The following is an 18,776-nucleotide window of genomic DNA, read 5'->3' on the forward strand; positions in this document are numbered from 1 at the left end:
CAGCAGAGACACACTCTGTAAGCTTTGCAAAATGTACATTAAAGAAGTTCTTGAAAGTTATAGGAAATAACCCTACCTTCTTCAATCCATTGCAAATCTTTAGACCAAATGTGGATATAAACTAATAAATGTTTTTGTTACTCTCTAATGTAATCACAAACAATTAAGCATAATTATTTCATACAGTGGGAACTTAAAAGGACCTAATGTGTTGAACAACTAGCAAAATATATCCAGCAAAACTTCGCAAAACTTTACTTCATTAAGATTCCTCCAATATAAAATTAAAAATATTGACTATGGAGCTGCCAAATACTAAAATAGGCAACAGCAAAAAACGTTATTGGCATATATTAGAAAATTAATCTCAAAGATCGAGGATTCCAATTCTCAGGGATTTTTTTCTGAAATTTTACTTATGAGCTGCCCAAAGTCTACAAGTTTAGTGTGAAAGCTAAAGTAACCAGTCAACTCCTTATATTTATATTTAATATTTGAACAGATGGAAATTCAAATCATCCTCACAAAGCTGTTATCTTCAACTCAGCAAACAGCTACAGAGGACCTGCTGTTTGCACAATGCTCAGAATGGTAACAAGTATGTCTGGATAAATCTTACCACAATTTTATCACCTCCTCCAGAAAGCCTTCCCAGATGTACTCTTCTACCTTGACTGATTCATAAACTAGAGTTTATTTTATCATTATTTGAAAATATATGCTCATCACAAGAAATTTGAAAAATACAGAGAAATAGAATAAGGATGGAAAGTCATCCATAGTCTCACTAGGTAGAAGTAATTATTAAAATCTTTATGTTTCCTCACAATATTTTGCTGAGAATTTTTATATAATTGCAATAATGTAATATATCCAAGATTGTACAAGCCAACATTTCAAAGTAATATACAACATCAGGCCAGGCGCAGTGGCTTAAGCCTGTAATCCCAGCACTTTGGGAGGCCAAGGCGGGCGGATCACCTGAGGTCATGAGTTTGAGAACAGCCTGGCCAGCCTGGCAAAAACCCCATCTCTACTAAAAATACAAAAATTAGCTGAGTGTGGTGGCACACGCCTGTAATCCCAGCTACTTGGAAGGCTGAAGTGGGAGAGTCGCTTAAACCAGGGAGGCGGAGGTTGCAGTGAGCCGAGATCGCACCACTGCACTCCAGCCTGGGTGACAGAGTGAGCCTCCATCTCAAAAATAATAATAATAATAATAAATAAATAAATAATTAAAAATTTAAAAAAGGAATATGCAACATCATAAACCAACTAGATCTACCAGAACAATTTACCCATCAACAGCAAATAATTTCAAATGCGCACGAAAAATTCTCCGGAATAGACCATATGTTAAGCCATAAGATGAGCCTCAATAAATTTACAAGATTAAAAATAGACGGAATATGTTCCCAAACCACAGTGGAATGAAATTAGAAATAATGACTCAAAGAAACTTGGGAAATATACAACTATAAAAATTAAAGAACACACTCTTTTTTTTTTAACTTTTAGGTTCTGGGGTACATGTGCAGGTTTGTTATATAGGGGGTTCTGGGGTACATGTGGGGGTTTGTTATACAGATTATTTCGCCACCAAGGTACTGAGCCTAGTACCCAAAAGTTATTTTTTCTGATCCCCTCCCTCCTCCCATCCTCCACCCTCAAGTAGGCCCCAGTGTCTGTTGTTCCCCTCCTTGTGTCCATGAGTTCTCATTATTTAGCTCCCACTTGTAAATGAGAACATGCAGTATTTGATTTTCTGTTCCTGCATTAGTTTGCTAAGGCTAATGGCCTCCAGCTCCAACCATATTCTCACAATAGATTCCCATGATCTCATTCTTTCTTATGGCAGTATGATATTCCATGGTGTATACATACCACGTTTTATTTCTCCAATCTGCCACTGATGGGCACTTAGGTTGATTCCATGTCTTTGCTATTGTGAATAGTGCTGCATTGAACATATGCATGCATGTGTCTTTGTGGTAGGGTGATTTATATTCCTTTGGGTATATACCCAGTAATGGGATTGCTGGGTCAGATGGTAGCTCTGTTTTTAGCTCTTTGAGGACTCACACATTGCTTTCCACAATTTGAACTAATTTACACTCCCACCAACAGTGTGTAAGCATCCCCTTTTCTCTGCAACCTCGCCAGCATCTGTTATTTTTTTGACTTTTTAATAATAGCCATTCTGACTGGTGTGAGATGGTGTCTCATTGTGGTTTTGATTTGCATTTCTCTAATGATCAGTGATGTTGAGCTTTTTCTCATAAGCTTGTTGGCCGCATGTATGTCTTCTTTTGAAAAATGTCTGTTCATGTCCTTTACCCACTTTTTAATGGGGTTGTTTGTATCTCGTAAATTTGTTTAAGTTCTTTATAGATGCTGGATATTAGACCTTTGCCAGAGGCATAGTTTGCAGATATTTCCTCCCATTCTGTAGGTCATTTACTCTGTTGACAGTTTCTTTTGCTGTGCAGAAGCTCTAAGTTTAATTAGATCCCATTTGTCATTTTTTGCTTTTGTTGCAATTGCTTTTGGCATTTTGTCATGGCTTCCGTTCACCTTCCATCATGATTGTAAGCTCCCTGAGCACCTCAGCAGAAACGGATGCCAGCACTAGCTTCATGTACAGCCTGCAGAACTGCAAGCCAAACAAACCTCTTTTCTTTATAAATTACCCAATCTCAAGTATGACTTTACGCAATGCAAAATAGACTAACACAATATAAATGCAAAAATACTCAAGAAAATGCTAACAAACTGACTGCAGCAACACATAAAAAGATTATGCACCATGACCAAGTGGAATTTATCACAAGAACACAACATTGGTTTAACATCTGATAATCAATCATTGTAAACACAATATTAATAGAATAAAGAACAAACCCCATATGATTACTATAATAGATACAGAAAAAAATTGATGAAATACAACACCCTTTCATGATAAAAGTATTCAACAAAGTAGGAATAGAAGAGAACTTTCTCAGTCCAATAAAGAGCATCTTTTTAAAAATCTACAATTAACATCATACTTAATAGGGAAAGACTGAATGCTTTCCCCCTACCATTAAAAACAAGAAAAATACTCACTTTTACCACTCTATTTGATGTTGTACTGAACACAAATTTGCCTGGGCAAGAGAAATAGGTAATATCCAATTGTAAGGAAGAAGTAGAACCATCTCTGCTCAGAGATTACATGATCTTGTATGTAGAAAATCCTAAGGAACGCAAAAAAACTATAAAAACTAATTAAAGTGTTCAGCAAGTTTCAAGACACAAGATCAATATACAAAAAGCAGCTATATTTCTATATACCAGCAATGAACAACATGGAACTGTAATTAAGAAAACAGTTTTAGTCACAATAACATCAAAAAGAATAAAATACTTAGGGATAAATTTAACAAAAGAAGTGCAAGACTTGAATACTGAAATTTAAGTTATAAATAAATAGAAAGACATCCCCTGCTTATGGATTGGAAGGCTTAATATTGTTAAGATGGCAATACTTCCCAAATTGTTCTACAGATTCAATGTAATCTCTATAAAAATTCACCTGGTTTCTTTGCAGAAATTAGCAAGCTGATCCTAAAATTTATATACAGCTGCGTGGGACCCAGAATAGCAAAAAAACAAAACAAAACAAAACAAAATCTTTAAAAAGAAGAACAAAATTGAGAGGATTCACACTTCCCAATTACAACACTTACTACTAAGCAACAGTAATAAAGAAAATGTGGTGCAGTCGTAAAGATAGACAAACATATCAATAGAATTAATTGGGAGTCCAGAAATAAGCCTGGATGCCTATCATCAACTGATTTTCGACAAGAGTGTCAAGACGCTTGAATATGGACAGGATAGTTTTTTGTTTTTTTTTTTTTAAATAAATGGTGCTGGAACAACAGAATATCTACATGCCAAAAAAAAAAAAGTTTGACCTCTACTTCACACCATATATAAAAGTTAACTCAGAAACAGTGACATGTACCTGTAGTCCCTGCTACTCAGGAGGCTGAGAGGCAGGAGGATCCCTGATCTCAAGCTCAGGAGTTCAAGACCAGCCTGGGCAACATAGCAAGACACCATCTCAAAAAGACAAAAATGAACTCAGGACCATAGGCCTACATGACCTATGATGACCTTGGATTAGGCAACAGTTTCTTAGATAAAACACAAAGCACGAAAAGACAAGAAATAGATAAATTGGACTTACATCAAAATTTAAAATTTCTGTGTTTCAAGTGATACTGTCAAGAAAATGAAAAAACCCACAGAATGGGAGAAAATATTTGCAAATCAAATAGCTGCCGAGGGACTTCTATACAGAGCAAAGGACTCTTACAACGCAACAATAAGAAGAAGACAAAGAGCTCAACTGCTTTTAAATGGGCAAAGAATTTGAAAAGACAATTATTTGGAGAAGAAATACAAATAACCAAAAGAACATTTAAAATGTTCAATGGCATATCACTGGGAAAAGAAAATCAAAACCATTTCATACCCATCAGGATAACCACAATTAAAAAAACAGAAAATAACAAGTGTTGGCAAGGATATGAAGACATTTTAACCCTCATACTTTCCTTGTGGTATTACAAAATGGCACAGCTGATTTGGAAAACAATTTGGTGGTTTCTGAAAAATGTTAAACATGGAGCTAACATGATCCAGCAATTTCACTCCTAGGTATATACAAAAAAAAAATTTTAAACATGTGTCCACACAAAAACTTGTCTGCAAATGTTCATAGCAGTCATATTCAAAATAGACAAAAAATTGAAACAATTTAAATGTCAATCAGCTGATGAATGGATATACAAAATGTAATATGCCATTATGATGGAATATTATTCATCTATAAAAGGAATGAAATGGCCGAGCACAGTGGCTCACGCCTGTAATCCCAGCACTTTCGGAGGCTGCGGCAGGCGGATCAAGAGGTCAGGAGTTCGAGACCAGCCTGAACAACATGCTGAAACCCTGTCTCTACTAAAAATATTTACAAAAAGATTAGTCAGTGTGGTGGCAGGCGCCTGTAATCCCAGCTACTCAGGAAGCTGAGGTAGGAGAATCACTTGAACCCGGGAGGCAGAGGTTGCAGTGATCAGAGATCAAGCCACTGCGCTCCAGCCTGGGTGACAGAGGGAGACTCCATCTCAAAAAAAAAAAAAAAAACCGGAATGAAATACTGACACATGCTACCACATGAATAAACCTTGAAAACATTATGCTAAGTCAAACAAGCTAGACACAAAAGGCAACATATTGTAGGATCATTTATATGAAGTTCCATAATAGGCAAATCCATACACAAGGAAGTAGATTAGGGGTTGCCCAGGGCTGGATGGGTGGAAGGGCAGAGAATGAAGAATGACTGCTAATGGGTGGAGGATTTCTCTTTGGGGTGATGAAACTGTTCTGTAATTAAATCGTGGCGATGGTTGCAGGTTGCACAATTCCAAGTATAGTAAAAATCACCAAACTGCACACATATAAAAGGTGGATTATATGATATATAAATGATCAAGTAGAGAACAATTAATATACAGTAATTTTTAAGCAGAGTAGAACTCTCACAAATCATAGATAGAAAATGATCTGCAAAGGAATTTGGCATCACTTCTGTCCCTGGCTCGTGTATTTAACTTTCCCAATTTAAAAAAATGCTGAAGTCATTCAAGATAAATTACCTTTATTATCTACTCTATCAGATTTCTTTCAAACTGAAAAAAAATACATGCTTGTATTGCCACTTATTTCCCAAGAAAAAAAATCCTGAGTATCAAAGAAAAACCCAACAACACTCGCCTTTCCTGTGACTCACTCCTGCTATTATGCCTTCCTGAAAACAAGAAATGTTAACTTAGTGTCCACATTTTTCTACATTCATATGAATGCACACACTGAAAATATTCACACCAATAAAAGGCTTTTCTGATTTTACAAAAATACAATCATTTATATACATTTCTCTGCAGTGTACTTTGCTGGTGGCCTTTCCTATTGGTCATTGCATATAAATCTAACTCCTCTTTATTAGTAGCTACATAATATTCCAGAAATATGGACATGCCACAGTTGATTCAATCACTCCCTATTGATGGCATTCAAGTTGTTTTACGTTGCTTCGTCACATTCAATGTGTATCTTTATACATATCCTTATAAGCTAATTCTTTTATTTTTGTAGGATAAAATCCTTCAATATAAGTTTTAAGGACACAGGAAATCATTACTTGGCTTGGCAATAAAAAAGTCCGTTATGTTGCATTAAGCACCCTGCTGAGTGGAATCAGGGGGAAATCTATTTATTTCTCAGTACTGAATCATCACCCTGTGTATAGATGAGCTTTTGTTTGCAAATACATAAACAAAATACAAATTACATGTGCTCACCGAACAAAGCTTTGAATTCTAGCTGCACCAGGGAGCAAAGGATGTATGGTGAGAAACACATTTCCTGGTACGGGAAATGAGCAGCAGGGCAAGGAAGCAGCTTGAGGAAGCACTGCTGAACCAAGCTTCACCTTTGCCTGCAAAATCCCCCTGAAAATAAACACTGCGCAGGGATCCTGAGTGCAGGGTTACAGTTAGGTTTGGGATTAGGCTTAGGTGAGAACCACAAGTCCTTTCAGACCATGTTTGTCCTTATTTAGCTCTCTAGTTTGCTTCTCTTGGTTGACTGGAGCAGAAAAAGAAGGTAGTGTGGATGGTGTGATTCCTGTGCCGATATAAGTCTAAGAATAACTTTCTATTGCCATCACACACAAAAGACAACTTTGCTTATTTTAAACTTTACTTGTCCCCCTCCAAATTCTGTAGATACTGAAGTTTTTTAAGCCTTCTAGCATATAGTGATTATGAAGACAACCCAACTTTTGTTTATTTGCTGGTGTCATTAGAAGACATTTAAAAATACTCCCATTCCAGCAGGTGTAGCTAAAAAGAGAAAAGAAAAAAAAGAATGTATTTCCAAACCTCCATAATTGTGTGCTCTGCTCCTGCATTTTTCCCAGGAGTATGTGTAAAGGGGTGTCCGTGTGTGTGTGTGTGTAGAATATAAATACAGTAAATTAAAAAATAAACTCTCTGATTGGGTGTGGTGGCTCACACCTGTAATCCTAGCACTTTGGGCGGCCAAGGCAGGTGGATCATCTGAGGTCAAGAGTTTGACACCAGCCTGGTCAACATGGCGAAACCCTGTCTCTACCAAAAATACAAAACTTAGCCAGGTGCAGTGGTATACCCCTGTAATTCCAGCTACTTGGGAGGCTGAGGCATGAGAATTGCTTGAACCTGGGAGGCAGAAGTTGCAGTGAGCCCACATGATGCCACTGCACTCCAGCCTGGGTGACAGAGCAAGACTGTCTCCAAAAACAAAAAACTGTCATTAAAATGGCCAACAGCTAAACCATCTGGTCTAATGCACTCACAGCTTATCTAAAGTAATAAAATAAGGAAGGAAAGTCATATGAAATATGCCCACAGCAACATGATTATATCAGTAATTGTGAGTCTTGAAGACCCAAACAGAAAGGCCACAGAAAATTAGCCTGATGTGATAATTTAGAGATCTGATTTTACTATTCTCTTGCTTTATGTTATTCAATGCCACCAGAAGTAGCCATCCTACGCTGTTGTTCCAGAATGTTTAAATTATTTTTTGCCATCAGCTACTCAGTTTTTCAGAGCACCACCTTCTGGCGCACATAGAGGGAACGTAACAGTTGTTTTACGCTGTTGGGATACTAACCCGCAATATGAAAGCGAATTTTCCCCCTTTTCCGCATTCTGGCCAGTTCCCTGCTCCTCAAAAATCTACCTTTCTCTTAGGGTATCTTGCCAACTGGAGCAAAAGTGGAAGTTATAAGTAGAATATAGGGGAACTCAGAACCTAGAAAAGGTAACCCAACAGGTTTAAAAAAGAAACAAGGGCCAATCCTGGAATTTGTAAGAAGTGATAAAAGACATTATGGCATTGAAACTAGGATGAATGAGCAGGCGCAACTATATTCTGTCATTTTATTGCTCTGCTAAAGTTTCAGTTCCAGAGAGACACTCCTGTTAGTCTCAGGTTGCATTCCCATTTCTTGGAAGGAAAGGACAAAATATCTTGACTTATGGTTCCATTGTAATGACTCAAGTAAAGAGGAGTCAGTTTCCCAAAATAGCATCAGAGTGCTTTTAGGAGAAAAAACTGCTCAATCATTTCTGCAATTGACAGATAGATTGTCTTTTCTAAATAGATTCATAGGACTTTTTAAAAATCTGTATAATTCAAAATTTTTCTTTGGATATATGTAGATGTGGATCTCTTCTGTTTTCATCTGAAATGCAGTGAGCCCCTGCAACCTGCAAACTTAGGTTTTATTTCATCTTTTATGATTGCTTCTATTCCATGTGTTGTGCTATCTTCCCAAGAAACACAAAGTAATCGTATGTTAGAGCTTTCATTTTCTCTCTTTCCTTCTGCCTGTGCATTTTCTTCTGCATCCTAGAAAAGCTTCTCAAATTTGTTCAGTACATAACTGATTCTGATTTACAATTAGTACTGATCATGTTATTGTGCTCTTGGTTTACTTGAAAGCCTGCGGTATCTCAGCATGCTGTCTTCTTTCAGCCTATTGTCTCTTCATGGTGTTATGTTCCTGTTTCACAACACAATGCCTCATTGAATTCTATTATTGCAGATTCTAAACAATCTCCTGTAATTTTCTTCTGGTTCCTATAGGCTCTCCAGAGATAGAATCTTTCTATGAGGTTCCAGAGTACTGTCCTTTATCCATTGTTCTGCAGTATTTTTAACTGGGCTCATGTTTTGCTGATGTTTACTCATTCTCAAATGAGGCAAGATCTATCCACACTGGTTGAAAGCTAACAGGTAGGTGGTAGTTGCCCTTGACTCCATTCTCTACCTGCTTCAATATGAATCAAAGAATCAACTCAGGTCTTTAAGGGATAGACCAATGTATCCAGTTCACAGTTGATTTCCCAGATAGTCATCTTGAGAAACAACCTACCGGTGAAGTAGCATCTTTCCCTACCTCCATGGTCCAGTTCTTCATGATAAGCTTCACTGTGACTTAAAATCACACTGCTCGGCAGTATCACCCGGTACCTGGACCTTGAGTTTTTAGAAAGCCCCACTCTGGCGTTTTTTTGGATTATGTCTTTCTCTACCACAAGAGGAATCTGCAAGACCAAGGGCATGTGCCCACCCAGAGCCCTTCTAGACCACATCCTAGAAGCTCAAGAGCCTGGAATTCTCTGCCCAAACAACCCCAAGCCTGCTTGCAGGACCTGTAGAGGCCTTGTCCGTAGGTACATCCTCCCAGGGGTAAACCACACCACTGGTATTTACACTCCCAGGCCCAAAGAATGGCCAGGGCAGCTATTTGCAGGGGCTCTGGACATTCCAGTTGGGGCATCCACACACGTACTCAAAGCTGCTTGCAATGAAGGAGACAGTGATGGAAAGGGAAGGGGGCCCAGGTGGGGGCCAAAGAGCTTGGGCCCAGCCTTCTTCTGGCCACCACATTTCATCATGAAACTCCAAGGAATTTGAAAATTCAAAATTTGAACCTGGCCTTCCAGACTATTTTGAAAGCATATTTGTCAAAGTAAAGTGATAGAATTTATTTTATCTAACCTTGAACGCTCTGTCCCAGGTCCTGTAAATATTAGGGGCGGCCTAAGGAGCGACTTCTAAGACTCATACTGCCTCCTCCCACTCATAAAGAAGCAGCTGCTTAGTTCCAGAGGCTCTTCATAAGTGTGTGTGTCAGTAAGTAAAACATAATCAAGAAGGGTCCAAGCTTGCAGTCCCTGGATGAATTGCCATCACACTCATGTGTGAGCAGGGCTCCCAAAGCTTTAAAACTGGCTGTGCTGTTCTCTTTGCTTTACCTACACTCTATCAGGCATCTTCTAAAATTAAACTGTTGCATCCACATTGAAAATCTCCTCAGGCAGGTGTCATCCACACCACCTCCCTCTCACCCCCTCGATGATCTCCAACAGTATTCTACAGAATTTTTAGCAACCACGATGTAAACCACCTTCGTGTTCCAAACAGAACTCTTGGGATCTGTGTGTGTGGTGTGTGTGCACTCCTTCAGCTTCTGTGTGTCTTTAGTTCTAACAGCCCATACCTATGACTCTTTTAGAGGACTGCCATCAAGCTATAAGGCCACTTTTCCCCAACAGACAGAAAACAAGGAACACTTGGGAATTTACATCTCCTTGTTTGGCCCTTAGACAATAATCAACTTGTATTGGAATATGAAACCCAGCTCCCTGGACTGAGTCTGGTCAAACTCTCAGGGTAACTTCCCCACCAGAATTCCTCAAATATGTCAAGCCAAAGTTACCTCCCCTGAGGCTTTACCTGAAATCACACGCTTCCACTTCCCTGTCCTGCTTCCCCTGCTCCTCATCAGTTTCTCATGGGAACTTCAGTATCCGTACCTGGGAAAGCCAGCCTAAAACACGTGGTCTTCCTTCACCCCACCTCAGGACTTAATTTAATGTTAGGCAGATTCCAATGAGGCTTGGGTCTTTGGAACCATCCAAGGCATGCAGAGTTTGCAACAATATTTGCAGCAGCAGCCCCTCTGCCATGTTTAATCTGTAATCTCTCAGACCAACTCCTAGCCCTATCTGAAATTAGCAATAGGTCAATAGGCATCTGGTGTTGATGCTGATCCTACGGCCATTGTTAGGGGATCTTAATGACTTTTTTTCTTTTTCTTGGGAAACATGGGGAATTAGAACATTGTGATTTTTATTTATTGTTCTTGAGTGCCCATCTTTCAGAAAATAAATTGTACTAAACTCAACAAGAGATGAGATCATTTTATGTTTGCCAAATTCCAGTGAGAAATCTCAGTCCAGAAATTATGCTTTCTTACTGATTTAATGAATGTATTTTAAAAATAAAGAGGAAAAGAATTTCCCATTAAATCCACCTCAAATGAGGTAAAAGTTACACTTAGATGCCCCAAATGCCACTAGGGCCAACAATTTCTTCCCAGGGAAGTAAGAGAAGATGACAGATCCCCATTCTGTGGGAATCACTTGGTTGTATCCACCCCATAAAACATATAAGCAGAGTTCATAAGTATGCCAACGTCCAGAAAAACATTATCTCACCATAAGAGCCAAAAAACAGTACAATAGCATCTAGGTGTGATTTGCCATTGTCCAGTGCAGAGAATAAGAAGTATATTAGAAAATCCAGTGGCATGTGGCAGCCAGCTCAAGCTGGCTTTGGAGCCTATTACACATCTTTTCCCAGCTCCAAGTTTAGTGAGGTCAGGCTCATTGTTTGAAATCAGCCATGCTGGGAGTATTTACACAATAGAAATTGGCAAATGTTACAAATCAGAGATTTTTTTTTCCTTTGAGAGCCTAATTACCAACATATCTTATTATAAGGAATTTTTTAAAGAACCTACTCCAGAGAAGCACATCGGTCTTGATCTTGACAATATTCTAAAATGACAGCTCATACAATTTCCTAATTCATCTGTGACTCTTACTCATTTCCTGTTCATTATTGTCAATTGCATAAGCACGGCACTTTATACATTTTGCATGACTGACTTTGTTCATGAGGAACGGTCTCTTATTGAAAAATTTATTTCACATTTACATGTAGAATTCGTCATTTTGTCATCATTTTGAATTTGTAAAATTATCTTGATTTTCATTTTCATCATAATCATCAACCTTTTCTCACTAGCAAATGTAATACTCCGCTTTTGTACTTTCAGACATGATTGTATTAAAAATTATGTATTAAAAATTTTACAAAACATCACTACACTCAGCAAACAGAGTCTATAGGCTAATATATTTCAGAATAGTAAAAGCTAAAATGCCTGCTCAAAACTGCTCCCATTTTCTGTTGGTGACTGGAAATATTGACATGGTTTTGTTTGTGTCTATTAAAAATTTGTCATATAGCAGGGTAGTAGTTAATTCATTCTATAATTTGGATTTAATGAGGAAATCTAATTTATTTATTTTGTCTATAATTAATCTGATCTTCCTACTTCAATTTCTTACCACTGTTTAGCAGAGGAAAATTAACTAAATGTTCAGTACAATTTAAAGTTTATTTCAAACCAATCATTTATGTTGTTTTATACATTTATATCTTTATCCCTTGGTTCATACACTGTTATCTCTTAACTCCCTGTCATGTGAGGGAAAGATATTAGCAGCCCCACCCTTCTTCTCCTCCTGGAACATTCTACTTCCTAGCTTCTGCCAACTGTTTATTTAGTCTTGTTGTTAAAAGGATAACTACATCCAAAATGCATGATTTTTGATTGTGCATTTATACTTAATGGAAGACCAGGTGACCGTCCAGAGTTTTTCCTGCTGTTCTATCCCTGTCAGGTCTTTCCCACCACCAAGACGGCTGACTGGATGCTCCGTGTGTGTCTGTGGAGTTTGACTAGCAGACTTCACTACAGGGGAGACAGTTGGGGCACTAGACCTGGGCCCCCAAGTGACATATTGGCACTAAGATTGTAAATGTTTCCATTATTATAGTAATAAAATCAATGATGATAGATAAGGCATCACGAGGTAAACTAGCAGTACTTGAAACCCCTCTTTCCAATTTCTCATAAGATATCCAACAAAATGAAAAGGACTACATATATTGGTAATAATAGTGTAACTACGATAAGAAAAGACCATTCCCCAAAGTCTAGGCTGCACCATCAGTAGGGATGGCCTGAGAAGCGAAGTGCTGGACTTTTGCAGACTGACACAGTCCCTCACAGAAAATAGAAAGAGGTCTGCCCCCACAAGGAGCATAGGAAGATTCCAGACCATGAAATAAGTGGACATTACACTACTGCACACAAACTGTCTGTTGAACTGCCAAGTGCAAGGTCCTTCCACCCCTCCTTCGACCATTTACACTGTCACATCTGTTGATCAGCAGTAGCCACTGTCAAGATATGGGGAAGGTAGCATTTAGACCCAAGCTAAGTCAAGTTAGGTGACTGGCACCACTACACTATGTCACCAGAACACATCATATGACCCATATGAACTCGGATGGTCCTGAAACGTCTTCCTGTGTGCAAAGAGTCAGGGAAGAAGGTGGCAAATAACAACAGAGATTCAGTTGCCACAGATATGATACTTATTCTTCTGAAATGTTTAATGAAGTTATTTCTTAATCAGTTCAGGCTACATAACAAATTACCATAGACTGGTTGGTTTATAAACAACAGAAATTTATTTCTCATAGTGCTGGAGGCTTGAAGTCTGAGATCAGGGTGCCAGTATGGCCAGGTTCTGGTAAGGGCCCTCTTGCAAGTTGCAGATGGCTGACCTCTTGCTGTACCCTCACACAGTGCAAAGAAAAAGAGAGATCACTGACCTTTTCTTATAAGGACACTAATCCAATTAATGGGGTCTCCATAAACTACCTCCCAAAGTCCCCTCCTCCTAATACATTGGGATTAGGGTTTCAACATGTAAATTTGAAAGTGACGCAAATATTCAGTAGATTGCAATGATCATGTATAACATGCAAAAGAAATCAAAATACTAGAATTAGGGAAAGCAAAGAGATTCCTAATAACAAAAATCACCAAACAACTCAATAGTAAACAAACAACCAAATTTAAAGATGGGCAAAGGACTTGAGAAGGCGTTTCTCAAAAAAAAAAAAAAAAAAAAAAAAAAAGACATACAAATGGCCAACAGGTATATTTTACAATGCTCAACTTCACTCACTAATCATCAGAGAAAGGCAAATGAAACCCACAATGAGATACCATCTCACATCTGTTAGAATGTTTATTGTCAAATATATGAAATATAACAAGTGTTGGTAAGAATGTGGTGAAATGGGAACCATTGTACATTGTTGGTGAGAATGTAAAATTAGTATAACCATCATGGAAAACAGTATTGAGCTTCCTCAAAAATTAAAAATAGAACTACCACATGATCCCACAATCCCACTACTGGGTGTACATCCAAAGGAAGTGAAATCAGTATGTCTCAGAGACATCTGCATTTCCATATTTGTTGCAGCACTATTTACAATAGCCAAGATCACTTGGACTCGGGAAGGGGGACATCACACACTGGGGCCTATTATGGGGAGGGGGGAGGGGGAGGGATTGCATTGGGAGTTATACCTGATGTAAATGACGAGTTGATGGGTGCTGATGAGTTGATGGGTGCAGCACACCAACATGGCACAAGTATACATATGTAACAAACCTGCACGTTATGCACATGTACCCTAGAACTTAAAGTATACTAATAATTTTAAAAAAAAATTGCCAAGATAGGGAATCAACCTCAGTGTTCACCAATGGATGAATGGGTGAAGAAAATGTGGTATATCTACACACAATAGAATACAATTCCGCTTTTGAAAGAAGAAAATATTGTCATTTGTAACAACATGGATCAACCTGGAAGACATTGTGCTAAGTGGAATAAGCCAGGCCCAGAAAGACTACTGCATGAGAGGTTCCACTTATATGTGGAATCTCAAAAAGCAGAACTCACGGAGGTAGAGAGTAGCACGGTGGTCGCCAGGGGCTGACGGGCAGGGAAGCCGGGGTCTGTTTGGGGACACACACAGTTTCAGTTAGATAGGAGGAATAAGCTCAAGAGATCTATTGCACATCATGTTGACTATAGTTAATAACAATATATTGTGTATTTGAAATTTGCTAAGAGAGTAGAGTTTAAGTTTTCAGCACAAAAAAATGCTAAGTATGTGAGGTACTGCATACGTTAATCTGCTTGATTCAGCTATACCATAATGTTTACATATATCAAGACATCGCGCTATACACAATAAATACGTACAAATTTTATTAGTCGATTTAGAAAATAAAAAATAAATCACAGCTGAAACACCTGTATGGCTTGGGTAGATGCTGTCCCTCACTGCAGTGTCCTCTTTCTACTGCAGAGGGCAGTGGAGGACCGGTCTCTTCGGTGTCTGGCTTCAGCATTTTAGAGCAGGACTCTTCCGAACCAGCCACTGTGTCAAGGCCAGCGCTCAAAGTGTCAACTCTTTCTTCCACAGCAGGTTCATCGTGCGGTTAAAGACTCCATGACTCCAGAGACTTGGACTGTTTCCCCGCTCTTCCCATATGAATCAGACATTAAAACGGAGAGCTGTTAAAATAAAACTGATTAAGCCCTGCCAAGTCTGTGATTCTGGAAGTGGTGAATATGACGTCTTTTAGCGGTAGGGGTTCTGGGGATACGTCTACAAGTCAGTTCTCTTCTTGTCTGTGGCACAGCCTCCTTCACACCCAAGAGGGGCACCTTTATTCCTTTCCACACACACAAGATTTTAACCGTAGTTGCTTTCCACAGAATAACACCCTCCCATCCTTCATGCCTCTCATGCTAAACAGATTCGTCACTGTCATTGTCTCACTTTCCAGCGGAGAACTGGTGGCCCTGCATCCTGAGCAGGCACATGGCTCCAGAACAGCTCTGGACACTGCTGTGGATCCAAGCAGCAAGGATACTCTTGCTGTTGTTATTAGTTGATACTTTGCAGAAATGGCATCAGACTCCTCCTGTGGATCTTGACTTTCCTGTTGTTCAGTCAGTAGTGGGTTGCAGACACTTTTCATGCAGCTTTACGAACCTGTGGATCTGCCTCATCCTCTGTACCTATTGTACCCATTCCCTACATGCTCACATTAAAGTGTTCTCCTGCCAATGAATATTTGGGTTGTTTCTATTCTGGGTTATTTTTTATTTTTTATTTTTGTAGGTACATAGTAGGTGTATATATTTACGGGGTACATGAAGTATTTTGATACAGGCATGCAATGCGTAATAGTCACATCACGGTAAATAAGGTATCCCTCTCCTCAAACATTTGTCCAATGTGTTACAAACAACCCAATTACACATTCTTAGTTATTTTAATGTAGAATTAAATTATTTTTGATATAGTCACTCTGTTGTGCTAGCAAATACTAGGTCTCACTCATTCTTTCTATTTTTTGTTCCCATTAACCCTCCTTACTTCCTCCACCTCCCCCTACTACTCTTCCCAATCTCTGGTAACCATCCTACTCCCTAGCTCCATGAGTTCAATTGTTTTAATTTTTACTCCCACAAATAAATAAGAATATGCAAAGCTTGTCTTTCTGTGCCTGGCTTGTGGTTGTTTCCCTTTTTTTTTTTTTTTTTAACAGAGTCTCACTCTGTCACCCAGGCTGGAGTGCAGTGGCATGATCTCAGCTCACCGCAACCTCTGCCTCCTAGGTTCAAGTGATTCTCCTGCCTCAGCCTCCTGAGTAGCTGGGATTACAGGTGAGCATCACCATGCCTGGATAATTTTTGTATTTTTAGTAGAGACAGGGTTTCACCATGTTGGCCAGGCGGGTCTCAAACTCTTGGCCTCAAGTGATCTGCCTACCTCAACCTCCCAAAGGGCTGGGATTACAGGCGTGAGCCACCATGCCCAGCCAGTTGTTTCTAGTTTTTATTATCATAAATAATGATGCAGTGAATAGCTGCACACATCTGTAAATATTTTGTCACAGTACATTCTAAGAGGTAAAATTGCTGGACATAAGATATAGACCTTTAAAATTGCGATATGATTTTAAGCCTCTCTCCACCTGACCTTGCGCATGATGAGTAGAAGGAAAAAGGTCCACAGAGCCCAGCAGCAACAGGTCTAGGATGCCTCCACCTGCACAGGGGCAGAGCCTGTTCCCTTAAGAGTTTCTGAAGTGAGCTCCACAACAGCTTTTTGAAAACCCTCAGTGGACAAAAGGCTACTCATGCTGCTTTGGTAGAATTGGACATAGCCAGGGAGCTCATCAGAAAAGGAGCTGCTAGTCACAGGCAGCAACAAACCCACCCCGACACGGGGATCCACTGTGGGGCTGCAATAACTGCTCCTTCTCTGAGTGATACAGGACGTTCTGAGAAAGTAGATGTGACGCCATCCGGATCCTACAGAAGACATAGGAACAAAAAATTTCTGTCGTTCACTCAAGAAGTGGCTGGCAGATGGGCAGTATGTAACGACACAAGCTCAGTGAGTACAAGCTGAGACATGACGGGAGTCTACGGCCTCATCTACACAACTTGATGCAGCTCTTCCAATTAATAGCCAGCATCTGGCTGAACTATTATAGGTGATAAAACATGCCACCATAAAACTAATTAAACTGCCAAGATGAGGCATAAGAATGAAGATGCACACACAATGAAACGATGTTTAGTCCTGATGTTGGTCCTTAAAGAGATCTTGTTTAGCCATAGCCTGAGTCCCTGACTCCATTGCACACTTGAGCCAGGATGGAAAGGGCTCCACTCACCAACCATTATTTCTCCCATATGCATGCCCTCTGCAGCTACTACTGTGTTCCACCCACAGGAGAATGACAGTGGGCAAGTGCAAACTGACTGGAACTGATAAACTGGAATGACATCCTGTTCACACAAAGGTGCACGATTTGCTGGGCAAAAGGCACAGCTTCATATGAGCACAACAGTAGTCTTCACCAGAGATCAATGAGCTGGTGAACGTGGTAATTTAACCGTGACCAGGAGCCCATAGTTAAGGGAAAGGGCATCCCCGGCCATTGCCTGTATGATGAAGACTACAGGTGTGGGCTCAGGGATGTCCCCACAGTCACCAGCATGAAGGACAGCAAACACAAATGACTCTCAGCTCCTCTATATCTACTGGGCATACCTGCATATTGCTGAATTATTGCTAGTAAGGTTAGAAAGGATTCATCCTGCACAGATTGACCACATGTAAACCTAGAAGCTGAACGCTAGTGCCATGAAGACTTTGCATTCTTTCCTGTTTAATTGTACCACCTGAAAGATTGCTAAAAGTTCCAAAATAGTTCTAAAGAACAATTGGTTTTAATTTCTCAGGTGAAACCCTAGAGCTTGCATCCCACCCTTTTCATAATAGTCAGCTTATTATTAAACGAGTGAGACAGCATCGTCAGCAGCCTGATTATGCTGTGCAGAGTTTCTTACAAATGTAGAACCTCAGTATATTTACATATATCTGGAGCTCACCTCTAGCCTGAATCATCGGCGTGCTTCCTGGTTACCATAAGAAAAAAATCTGGAGGAAGTCCCTTTTTTATTAGAGACAGGGTCTTGCTATGTTGCACAAGCTGGCCTCGTACTCCCGGCCTCAAGCAATCCTCCCACCTCTGCCTCTGCCTCCAAAGTGAGGAAGATTACTATAACAACCAAGAATGTAACATTTATTTGGTTGAGTAAAATAACCTCTCTATGAACTTGCTCAGGACAAGGAAGCTGCATAAGCTGTTGAAATTTAGGGAGATATAACTCTTGACACAATTCTTCCTCTCTAAAAATAAGAATGGCAGCTTGAGGCTACAGTTTTGTTCCAAATGTATGAGGCTAAGCTGCCTTTCAGATGAATTGACTAGCTGTCTCTTCAGAATGGAGTTAGTGACTTAGAATGAGACCATTGGTCTTACACTTCGTTGGTTATTTTCAGCATGACCCTGGCTGTGGATAGAGGCAGAATGCCTCGAGGATGGGCCTGTGTTGGAACAGAGATCATGACTTTATCCTGGTGGTGACTGGCCAGCTATTTGGCTGCCAGATCTGGGACATGCCTAGAGCCTTATGAATGGGCTGCCTCAGGTGACCACCATCAGCTGTCCTGGTTTGATACTGACCTATAAATTATCCATAGGAGTGACAACACAAATGGATTTG

The sequence above is a fragment of the Macaca thibetana genome, chromosome 6, assembly GCF_024542745.1.
Source record: "Macaca thibetana thibetana isolate TM-01 chromosome 6, ASM2454274v1, whole genome shotgun sequence".
NCBI lineage: Eukaryota > Metazoa > Chordata > Mammalia > Primates > Cercopithecidae > Macaca > Macaca thibetana.